The sequence below is a fragment of the Antechinus flavipes genome, chromosome 2, assembly GCF_016432865.1.
Source record: "Antechinus flavipes isolate AdamAnt ecotype Samford, QLD, Australia chromosome 2, AdamAnt_v2, whole genome shotgun sequence".
Lineage (NCBI taxonomy): Eukaryota > Metazoa > Chordata > Mammalia > Dasyuromorphia > Dasyuridae > Antechinus > Antechinus flavipes.
In genome coordinates this window covers 103,380,885-103,391,938 of record NC_067399.1, presented here as the reverse complement: position 1 = coordinate 103,391,938, position 11,054 = coordinate 103,380,885, and the positions used below count along the sequence as shown (strand labels likewise).

Sequence of the window (11,054 nt, the reverse complement as noted above, 5' to 3'; positions counted from 1 at the left end):
ATATTTTAAATTTTTATATATATTCTATGCATGTATGCACATACACACTTATGTACTGTATGTAATACAGTGAAGAAAATATTGCATCTGAATACAGGAAGATCTGAGTTCACATGTGACTTCTTTTTATATTATTTATTTATTATAGCTTTTTATTTACAAGATATATGCATGAGTAATTTTTCAGACTGACATTTGCAAAACCTTTTGTTCTAACTTTTCCCCTCCTTCTCCCCACCTCTTCCCCCAGATGGCAGGTTGACCAATACATGTGATTTCTTATACTTATTAGTTAAGTGAACTAGAGAATTCATTTAATATCTCTCATTCTCAATTTCTTCATCTGTAAAATTGAGCTAATACTGGCATCTACTCCCAAATTTGCTGCAAAAATAAAATGAGGTATTTGGAAGGCATGTTAAAGTATTATAAAATGATAACTACACGTAGACTTGTTGCTGTCTCGGTGAGAGAATCATAGGAAAGGATGAAATGTCTGTTGCTAGCTAATATATTCAATACTTGAATAAGCATCCTCTTCACAATGTAATAATAGCTAACATTTATATAGTGCCTTAATATTTGCAAAGTGCTTTACATTTATTGTCTCATTTTTTTGTCATAATAACTTTGGGAGGTAGGGACTATTATTGTTCCCATTTACAGATGGAGAAAATAAAATCAAGGGAGATAAAATGATTTGGCAAGAATCACAGACAAATCATAAGTATCTGAGGTAGGATTTGAATTCAGGAATTACTGAATCTAAACTCCATTCCCTGTAACAACTAACTGCCTTCCATGAATTAATAAGTAAAAGGCTTACTTTGTAATCTGAAAAGTTGAAACAGAGTTTACCAACAAAATGGAAAAAAGAAACATCATTTTCCTCTTGAAAGCAAGGCATAATTTTTGGTTTGAACCTATGGTCAGGTTGTGCTATTCAGCAGATGAAGTGATGATTAATGGTCTCTTCTTATGTAAACCTTCAAACTCAGTTCTTTGGAATGTGTTTCTGGAGAACTTCTGAATTTCCTTTGATACTTAGTAAGAAATACTAAAAAGAGAGCTGGTCTAGTGGACAGCTGTCTACCTAGAACATAGGTTATTACTCTGTCCTGAAGAATATAGCCTTAAGAAACATTTACTGGAGAACTTCTTGGGATATTGAGCAACAAATTTAGATATTTGTTTTCTTTTCTGTACTTACTACCCAGGCGATTGAGCGAATCCAAAAAGAGGATTAGGAGTTGGGTCATCCAGAACCCTTTCTTATTCCCTTCCTAAAAATGAGAGATAATTATACCTTCCCTCTCAACCAAGATGTTGTGAGATTGCATTATATAATAATGCAATGTGAAGTGCTAAGAGAGCCTCAAGGAGAGGATATTGATAATTACTGTTGTTGTAAGAAGAGTAACAATAATAAAGGTAGAAATTATGATTATATTGATGGTGATTTTGATAGTTACTCTACAGTAAAATTCTCCAATAATTCCAAGAAAATTGCCAAAAATGTAAAAGTTGTTCCATGATAATTCTTGCTCAAAGCTTTGTGCTTGGGGAGTTGAGAATGGAGAACTAGGTAGTGGTTCAGGGGATAACTGGGTGGAGGAGAGAAGGCTAGGTTGCTACAAACTTGATTGCTCCTGAAAGACTCCAAGTAGTTGCTTGATCTATGAGAGATTTGTGCTGGGTCCATTAAAAGGTTAACATTTTAACACATGGGGTAATCCTTGTGCTCTTATATAAGGTAGTATTATGGCTACATTTTGGGCTTTTTTTTAAAGGTACAGACAACCTTAAATAAAGATGTTACCTATATTGGGAAAAGATGAGGACCAGCAATGGGATAAGACCTTTTTTAGAGGTAAATAGTATGATGATATACAAAAATAGAGAAAATACACATCTTCTCAACCATTATTTTGTTTTTGTTTTCTCTGCCAAAGAGAATGATGTCTGGACTGGAAAGGACAGAGCAAAAATATCTAATAGGGAATGGGTATCCCAAGATAAGTAAAGAGATATTAAGTAAATACCTAACCATCCTTGATGATTTCAAATTACCTGGCCAGATATATTACATTTTGGGTGTCCAAAGAACTGATAGACTTCCAAGCCATGGTCAATGATAACTACAAAAGCATAGAAAAGAGGGGAGTTTCTAAGTAAAGGAGAGCAAAATCTCAGTTTCCAAAAATAAAAATTACAGATGCTGTAAGCTGTAGGCCAGTAAGGTTGACTTAGCAAAAGTCTAGAAATAGATTATTAAAGGGATGGTTAGTGAATGTCTAGGAAAAGAAGGGGTGGTCACCAAGAATCAGGCTTCATCAGGAACAAGTCATGCTCAGCTGAGGGAGTGTTGCAGACAGGTAATTATGAGAAAGGGCCCTGTAACGTGGATATATCTCAAATTCCCTCAAGCCAGGTAAGACTAGTAATAATAGCTTCAGAAACAGCAGCACCGACATACTTGATCAAAAACTGTACCAACTCCCCCCTTTCCCACCTCTTCCCCCATGTTCAAGTTTCAGCTTGTTCTCTTGTGTCTTTCTTTGACTACAAAAAGAAATAGATCAAGGGTAAGATCTGAGTATTTACATTCTGAAATTACTTGGTCACCCCCTACTCCAGCTTTTACTGAGGAAAAAACTCTCCTCTCCCCTATTAGATGTGACTTCCTTTCTTGTCTCCTGCTTCATATATTAGTAGTCAGACAAATTCATGGCTTGTCCCATGTTCCCTTAATAGTTTAATAACAGCTTCAAGTCACATAAAAATATAAATAAGCAATGAAAGGAATAAAGCTTCCAAACGTCAATTGTCATGACTGCAATTGAGAATGAATATATGTCTTCCCTTCTTCCCTTTTCCTTTCTGATTAAAGGAGAAACAGAGACATATTGGATAGATAAATAAAGGGCAGGTTTTCCATTCCAGAGAGTCAGTGCTGTGAACTGGATTTGGCCATTACAGCAAACATACATCTCTTTTGGGCCAGCTTGTTCTCAGGCTCTTGGCTATTGTCTGTTCACTCATATCTTATCATTTCCTCTGCTCCAGTCCTAACATCATCTGTCCTCTGTTTATTTGAATTATGGCTGCTAGCAATTACCCTAATATTCATTTAGCCAGTCCAAAGCCAGTAGGATGCTTTGGAGTGTGATGGTAAAGGCTTAACAACTGGCTCTTCAGAGGGGAAACAAGTACCCAGAACACACTTTAAGTTTAATCTTCATTATTAATATTTTCTCCATGAGTTTCTTAAGTCTAGGTGATCAACAAACAATAAGTCAAATCCTGATTTATAGCATTTGCTGATTTCTGAGATATAAATGGTCACCTTGGAAATTTGACAACTGACTCTTGGGAGACAATATGAGCCCCTGGAGAGATAGAACTCATTACTGTCCTACATCTCTCTGGCATGGACACTTCCCTTTCTCTTTAAAAAACTCTTCTCTTTCAACTCTTCTCCAAGTTTCGTGCCAGGATCTATTAGGGCACATGCATCCTGAGACAAGATTCTGAAGCAGAGCAGATAGATTTGGCCATATTGTGTGCCAGGGGACCAGGGCTCTATCTCCTTTGAGCAGAGTGGATATTATAGCCATCGATGACCCTTTTGTTGACCTTAACTACATGGCTTATATATTCCAATATGATCCCACTCATTACAAGTTTATGAGCACTATTGCAGCTGAAAATGGAAAGCTGATGGTTAATGGAAAAACCATTATTATCTTTGAGAAGCATAATCCCACCCAGCATTAAATACAGACATAGTGGAGCCAAGTAAGTAATATATATATATATATATATATATGTATGTATTTATCATCATGGAAAAACCTGGGAACACTTGAACAATGAAGCTAAGTATATCACTTTGCCTTTCCGTTGTTTGCCCCTATGTTTGTCATAGGAATGAATCATGACAAATACAATAATTTCCTTAATATTATCAGCAATGCTTTTTGCAATACTAACTGCTTGGTCTTCTTGGTCAAGATTATTCATAATAACTCTGACATTTGAAAGGATTGCAGGACACACCATTAATGCTACTCAGAAGATGGCAGATAGTCCCTCTGGCAAGTTGTCAAATGATGGGCACAGTGCTGCCCCTAATGTCATCCCTGCTTCTGATAGTGCTGCCAAAGGAATAGGCAAAGTCATTCACAAGCTGACGTGGGAGCTTTTGAGCATAGCCTTCCACATTCCCACTTCTAACATATCTATGGTGGACATGACTTGCTGTCTGGAGAAACCTGCTTGGACTACACAAGGACCAGGTTGCATCCTGTGATTTTAACAACAACACATACTCTACCTTTGATGCTGGTTCTCGTACCACACTCTTGATGACTATTTTGTCGGACACATTTCTTGGTATGACAATGAGTATGGTTATAGCAAACATGTAGCAGACCTCCTGGTCTATGTGACCTCAGGAGTAAAATAGAAAATTTTCTCCCTCCATGAATCTTTATCCTGAACTGAAAGAGGAATTTTACCAATAGGGAACCCAAAACCCTAACCCATACTGGAAATCCCACGCTCCCTTGACAATAATTGCCTCAAAATGTAGTAGGGGTTGGAAGATAGAGAATTCTATGTTGTGTACCATCAAAAAAGTCAGTCTGCAGTGAAAAAAAAAGAAAAAAAATCTCTTCTTTCAAGGTCATAGGAAACCTGAAGAACTAGGATAATATGTTCTAACTAATATGCTCTTTCCACATCTCTAAGCTTAAAATGTGAATTATAGTCATTTTTGACAGTTTTATTAAACTGAAAGGCAAGGGAATTGGTACAGGTACAATTTTCCTACATTTTAGCAAAACAGTGACAAAAATTTTTCTTGCTATTCTTGTGGAATATACATACTCTAGATATAGGCTAGACTGTAAAATATTTAGATGTTTGGTCCTGTGGTTTTTATCATTTAAACTAGTGCTATAGTAGGCTTTTCAGATTTATAAATGAGATGAAGTCAGCATACTAACATATTGGATGATAGTTAGGAATTAAGAGTATATTGATGGGGGCAGCTAGGTGGTGCAGTAGATAAAGTACCAGGCCTGAAGTCAGGAGGACCTGAATTCAAATGTGATCTCAGACACATTTGTGTCCCTGGCCAAGTCACTTAACCCCAATTGCCTCAGGGGGGAAAAAAAAGTTAAGCAAAAGTATATTGATGGACTAGTACAGGTTTCAAAATGCAGTCTACTAGTTAGGTAACACTAGTCAGTGCAATCAGAATCAAATTAAAATATAATTGGAAAATATGAACAAAATAAATTGAAAATACAATAAAATATAAATAATGCTAATTTGTAGTTTTCTAAGTCAACAGATGGCCTTCTTGAATACTTATGTATGCTCAACCCATTTCAATTTGAGTCTAACACCATTGGACTAGAATAGTTAATAAGATATAACTTAATAGGATTAAATGTAAAATCTTACTGTGTTGAGTCAGAAAAAGCAACTTAATGGGTGTAAGGTGGGAAAGTTAATTAGTTAACAAATTTTCTGAAAAAGATCTGCCCTTTTTAAGAGAGTGCAAACTGAATATGAGACAATAGTGTGTCCTGGCAACAAAGAAAGCAATGGTAATATCTGATATCAGCAGAGTACTTTAAGGTTGACAAAATACCAAAAAGGTACCTTTGTGTGTGTGTGTGTGTGTGAGCAATATAACAACCATGTAAAATAGATACAATGAATATTACTACCTATAATTTACAAATGAATAAGCCAAAATTTGGATAGATTAAGGTCCATTAAACATAGCAAATCTCAGAGATAGAGTTAAAACTCAGGCCTTCCTAATTCCAGGTCCAGTACTTTATTCATTATAGTAAGTAGCTTCTTATTGCAACCTCAAGCTACATTGAGAGATAGCTTTTAGTATGAGGGAAGTGAGAATCCCATTCTACTCTGCTCTAAGATGACCATATCTAGACCATATTTCGTTCAGTTTTTGGAAAGACATGGACATAATGAAAGGTCTTGAGATCATGTCACACAAGGACAAGTTGAAGAAACAGGGGTTATTTTAGCTTGAAGGAAAGAAGAGCTTGGTTGAAGGAGGCAGGGGAATGAGTAATAGCTGTCTTCAAGAATTTTGAAAGAAATCATTATTATGTAACTAATTGTTTATATTGGGGAAAGCTAGTATTTTTCCTTTCTTTAGCTCCTCATTTCTACTAAGCAAAACTAGCATCTAAAGGACATTGCTGATGAATGAGATAGCTCAGATCCCCGGAGTAAATGCCTTTCAATTCTGGGTGGGGGTTGTTGCCCCCCATTCAATTAGAGAACCTTACAGAATCTCAGGTGTATTCTAGCCCACTGTGTTCCATTTAGCCAGGTCTAAGCAGAAGTGGACCTCTTTTTAACTCTATGTTGCTTTAGGCAGGATACCATGGATAAGAGATAAATGTTTTTTTCCAAGAATTGTCATCCGAATCGTCTCTCAGTCCCTCATTAGAATGGACTTATTTCTCAATATAACACTCATTCTGTCATTATTTATTAACCAGTCAGAGTCGATTGCCACCCTTAGGAATACTCCATCTTCCAAAGGCACATAAACATTGAGTGGGTTCTAAGAGGGGTATTTGGCATTCAAGAATACTTATGTATGCTCAACCCATTTCAATTTGAGTCTAACACCATTGGACTAGAATAGTTAATAAGATATAACTTAATAGGATTAAATGTAAAATCTTACTGTGTTGAGTCAGAAAAAGCAACTTAATGGGTGTAAGGTGGGAAAGTTAATTAGTTAACAAATTTTCTGAAAAAGATCTGCCCTTTTTAAGAGAGTGCAAACTGAATATGAGACAATAGTGTGTCCTGGCAACAAAGAAAGCAATGGTAATATCTGATATCAGCAGAGTACTTTAAGGTTGACAAAATACCAAAAAGGTACCTTTGTGTGTGTGTGTGTGTGTGAGCAATATAACAACCATGTAAAATAGATACAATGAATATTACTACCTATAATTTACAAATGAATAAGCCAAAATTTGGATAGATTAAGGTCCATTAAACATAGCAAATCTCAGAGATAGAGTTAAAACTCAGGCCTTCCTAATTCCAGGTCCAGTACTTTATTCATTATAGTAAGTAGCTTCTTATTGCAACCTCAAGCTACATTGAGAGATAGCTTTTAGTATGAGGGAAGTGAGAATCCCATTCTACTCTGCTCTAAGATGACCATATCTAGACCATATTTCGTTCAGTTTTTGGAAAGACATGGACATAATGAAAGGTCTTGAGATCATGTCACACAAGGACAAGTTGAAGAAACAGGGGTTATTTTAGCTTGAAGGAAAGAAGAGCTTGGTTGAAGGAGGCAGGGGAATGAGTAATAGCTGTCTTCAAGAATTTTGAAAGAAATCATTATTATGTAACTAATTGTTTATATTGGGGAAAGCTAGTATTTTTCCTTTCTTTAGCTCCTCATTTCTACTAAGCAAAACTAGCATCTAAAGGACATTGCTGATGAATGAGATAGCTCAGATCCCCGGAGTAAATGCCTTTCAATTCTGGGTGGGGGTTGTTGCCCCCCATTCAATTAGAGAACCTTACAGAATCTCAGGTGTATTCTAGCCCACTGTGTTCCATTTAGCCAGGTCTAAGCAGAAGTGGACCTCTTTTTAACTCTATGTTGCTTTAGGCAGGATACCATGGATAAGAGATAAATGTTTTTTTCCAAGAATTGTCATCCGAATCGTCTCTCAGTCCCTCATTAGAATGGACTTATTTCTCAATATAACACTCATTCTGTCATTATTTATTAACCAGTCAGAGTCGATTGCCACCCTTAGGAATACTCCATCTTCCAAAGGCACATAAACATTGAGTGGGTTCTAAGAGGGGTATTTGGCATTCAAGAATGTCACTAACTTCTTTTATTAGTTATTGCTCACATGAATTACCAAAAACTATATCTCTCAAACTTTTTACACATCACAACTTGAAAGTTGTCTTGTGGAAGGACTAGATTTGTTCTACTAAGTTTCAGAGTTCAGAAATGGTAGCAAGGAATGGCAATTAAAGTGAAATTGATGTAAGGAAAATTTTCCTAGGAATCAAAACTATCCAAAAATGGGATGGAGTGGCAATGGATTCCCCTTCATCAACTAAAGATTAGATGACCATTTCTTAGCTATGTCATAGAAGTTTTTATTTTTCACATGTGGGTTGGACCCTGAGTGCCTTCCAATAGCAAAGATTTCAAGAAATGTATTTATTTTGTCCTAATTTTATTCTCTGTGTGTGACTTCCACAAATAAAGAACTCACTAGGGTATGGTGGAGAGATCCCTGGGTTGGGAATAAAGAGAAGCTAATCTTAGCTCCATCATTATATGACCTTGGGAAAGACACTTCACAACTTAGGGACTCAGATTCCTCAACTGCAAAAGGTAGGGGTTGGAAGAACATCATTTCCACTTCTGATACAATATAAGATGGTGCTTAATTGTTCTGCTGACATCTATGTATCACGTTTCATGTATCATGACTTCTGAGCCTCCCTGAGCAATAATCTAGATTTATCCCATTCCTAGATTGCTATGCTAATAACAATCTGGCTGCTGGACAGAGCTTCATATGCTTCTCAAAAAGTCATCTCTCAGCAATTTGTAACTATGCCCAAAGGGCTATAAAACTGTATCCTTTGATCCAATAACTACTGGGTCAGTTTCCCAGAGATAATAAAAAAGGGAAAAGGACTCATATATGCAAAAATGTTTGTAGAGACAAAGGAAAGGAAATTGAGTAGATGCCCATCAATTGGAGAATGGCTGAATAAGTTATGACATATATGAATGTAATGGAACATTAGTGTTCTATAAGAAATGATGAGCAGCCTGATTTCAGGAAAGTCTAGAAAGATCTACATGAACTATTGCTGAGTAAAATGAGCAGAACCAGGATAAGTGTACATAGTAACAAGATTATGTGATAATCAGCTTTGATGAATTTGGCTCTTTTCAAGGCAACAGACTTGGGATAGAAAATGCCAATTGTATGCAGAGAAAAAATTATGGAGACTGAATGTGGGTCAAAGTATAATATTTTCACATTTTTATTTGTTTTTTCTTTTTTGTATTTTTTTCCCCTTTTGGTCTGATTTTTCTTGCACAACATGACAAACATGGAAATATATTCTAAAAGATTGCACATATTTAATCTATATTAGATAGCTTGCTATCTTGAGAAAGGAGAAGGTAAGGGAAGGAGGGAGACAAATTTGGAATACAAAGTCTTCCAAAAATGAATTTTTTTTATTTTTCCAAATATATGTAAAGATAGTTTTAAAAAAACTATCTTTACATATATTTGGAAAAATAAAATACTATTGAGGGAAAAAGTCAGCTCTCAGTTATCCATAAAAATGGGGACCAGGAGGCCAGGTTCTGAGAATATAAAGGGACTGGAATGAGAGTCAGATATAATAGTGAAGAACATCTCAGGAACTTAGAGCCCATTCCTGAAATATCTTTCACTGTGTTATTACATGTTATTGTTGTATGTTGTTGTTCCTAGAGGGACTAGAAGAAATCTTGGCAATGACTGGAGGGGACTGTGTTGTGTTTTCTGAGGCCCTTTTGTTGAGGCATCAGGCTGAGTAACCATCACATGGGAGCTCCCTGTTCCAAACTGTCCTTAAGAAGCTATCCAGTGTATTTTGTTTTTGCCCACAAATGCTTCACCCACACTGATACAGTATTTTTTCTTTGTGAGAATAATTTATTGTAATAGTTTTGTGTTTATGTATGCATCATGCAAATGTATGTATATATGGAGCATAGAATAATTTTACAAAGAGGAATTTTTAGTTCAGAAGGCATGATAACAAATATTCTAATTCTCCCAACTTGTGGGAGGCTAACCCTCCTCCTCCCTTTGTACCACCTGAGACTCTGGGGAAAGGAAGGAGATTAGGTTCTTAGTTTAGCTCGGTTTTCATGGTCCCAATTTCAAGTGCAAAATTTCTCTCAGTCTCAAGTCTCAAGCCCCTGGCTGCTCAGGGCTTCTATGCTTACCTATTTGACATTCTGACTACAAATTCAGTTTTTTTCAAGTATTAATATCTTGTTTTTCCTCTTACTTTCCTTCCGTTCCAGATATATTCCCTTCCTTCCCCCATTGAACCAAAATAAAACAAGAAAGAAAAAAATAGTTTAGCAAAGCAAGTGGATTTATCAATAGAGTTGGATGGAATTGATAATGCCCTTAGGGAGGCATTTTATTTTATTTTATTTTTCATTTTAAAAATTGTATTCAGGGGCAGCTAAATGACATAGTGGGTAGAACACCAGCACTGAAGTCAGGAGTTCCTGAGTTCAAATTTGGCCTTAGACTCTTAACACACTTAATAGTGTGACCTGAGGCAAGTCACTTAACCCCAGTTGCCTGGCAAAACAAAACAAAACAAAAAATCCCAAAACAAGAAAAAATAATTTTATATTTCCAATTAAAAGTAAAGATAGCTTTCAACATTCATTTTTATAAAATTTTGAGTTCCAAATTTTCTTTTCTTCTTCCCTTCCTTCCCTCTCTTCTCCTCAAGGCAGTAAGCTATCTGATATAGATTATACTGTACAATCTTTTTAGATAATATTTCCATATTAATCATGCAATGAAAGAAAAAATCATGCCAAAAAAGGGGAAAAAAGCACAAGAAAGAAAAAACAAAGAAATTTTTAAAAAGATGAAAATATTAGACTTCGATCCTTATTTGTTCTCCATAGTTCTTTTTCTAGATATAGATAACATTTTCTATCCCAAATCTATTGGAACTGTCTTGGATCAATGTATTACTGAGAAGAGCTAAGTCTAGCATAGTTGATCACATAATCTGGCTATTACTCTGTATAATGTTCTAATTCTGCTCACTTCACTCAGCATTAGTTCATGTAAATTTTTCCAGGCTTTTCTGAAATCAGCCTACTCATTTCTTATAGAATAATAATATTCCACTACATTCATATATGCATAACTTATTCAGCCATTCCCCAATTGATGAGC

At 35.8% G+C, this 11,054-nt stretch overlaps 1 pseudogene; it reads left to right on the top strand.

Annotated features, from left to right (window-relative positions):
* Positions 1-2,290: 2,290 nt before the first annotated feature.
* On the top strand, positions 2,291-4,468 carry LOC127546465 (glyceraldehyde-3-phosphate dehydrogenase-like; annotated as a pseudogene).
* Positions 4,469-11,054: the final 6,586 nt, after the last annotated feature.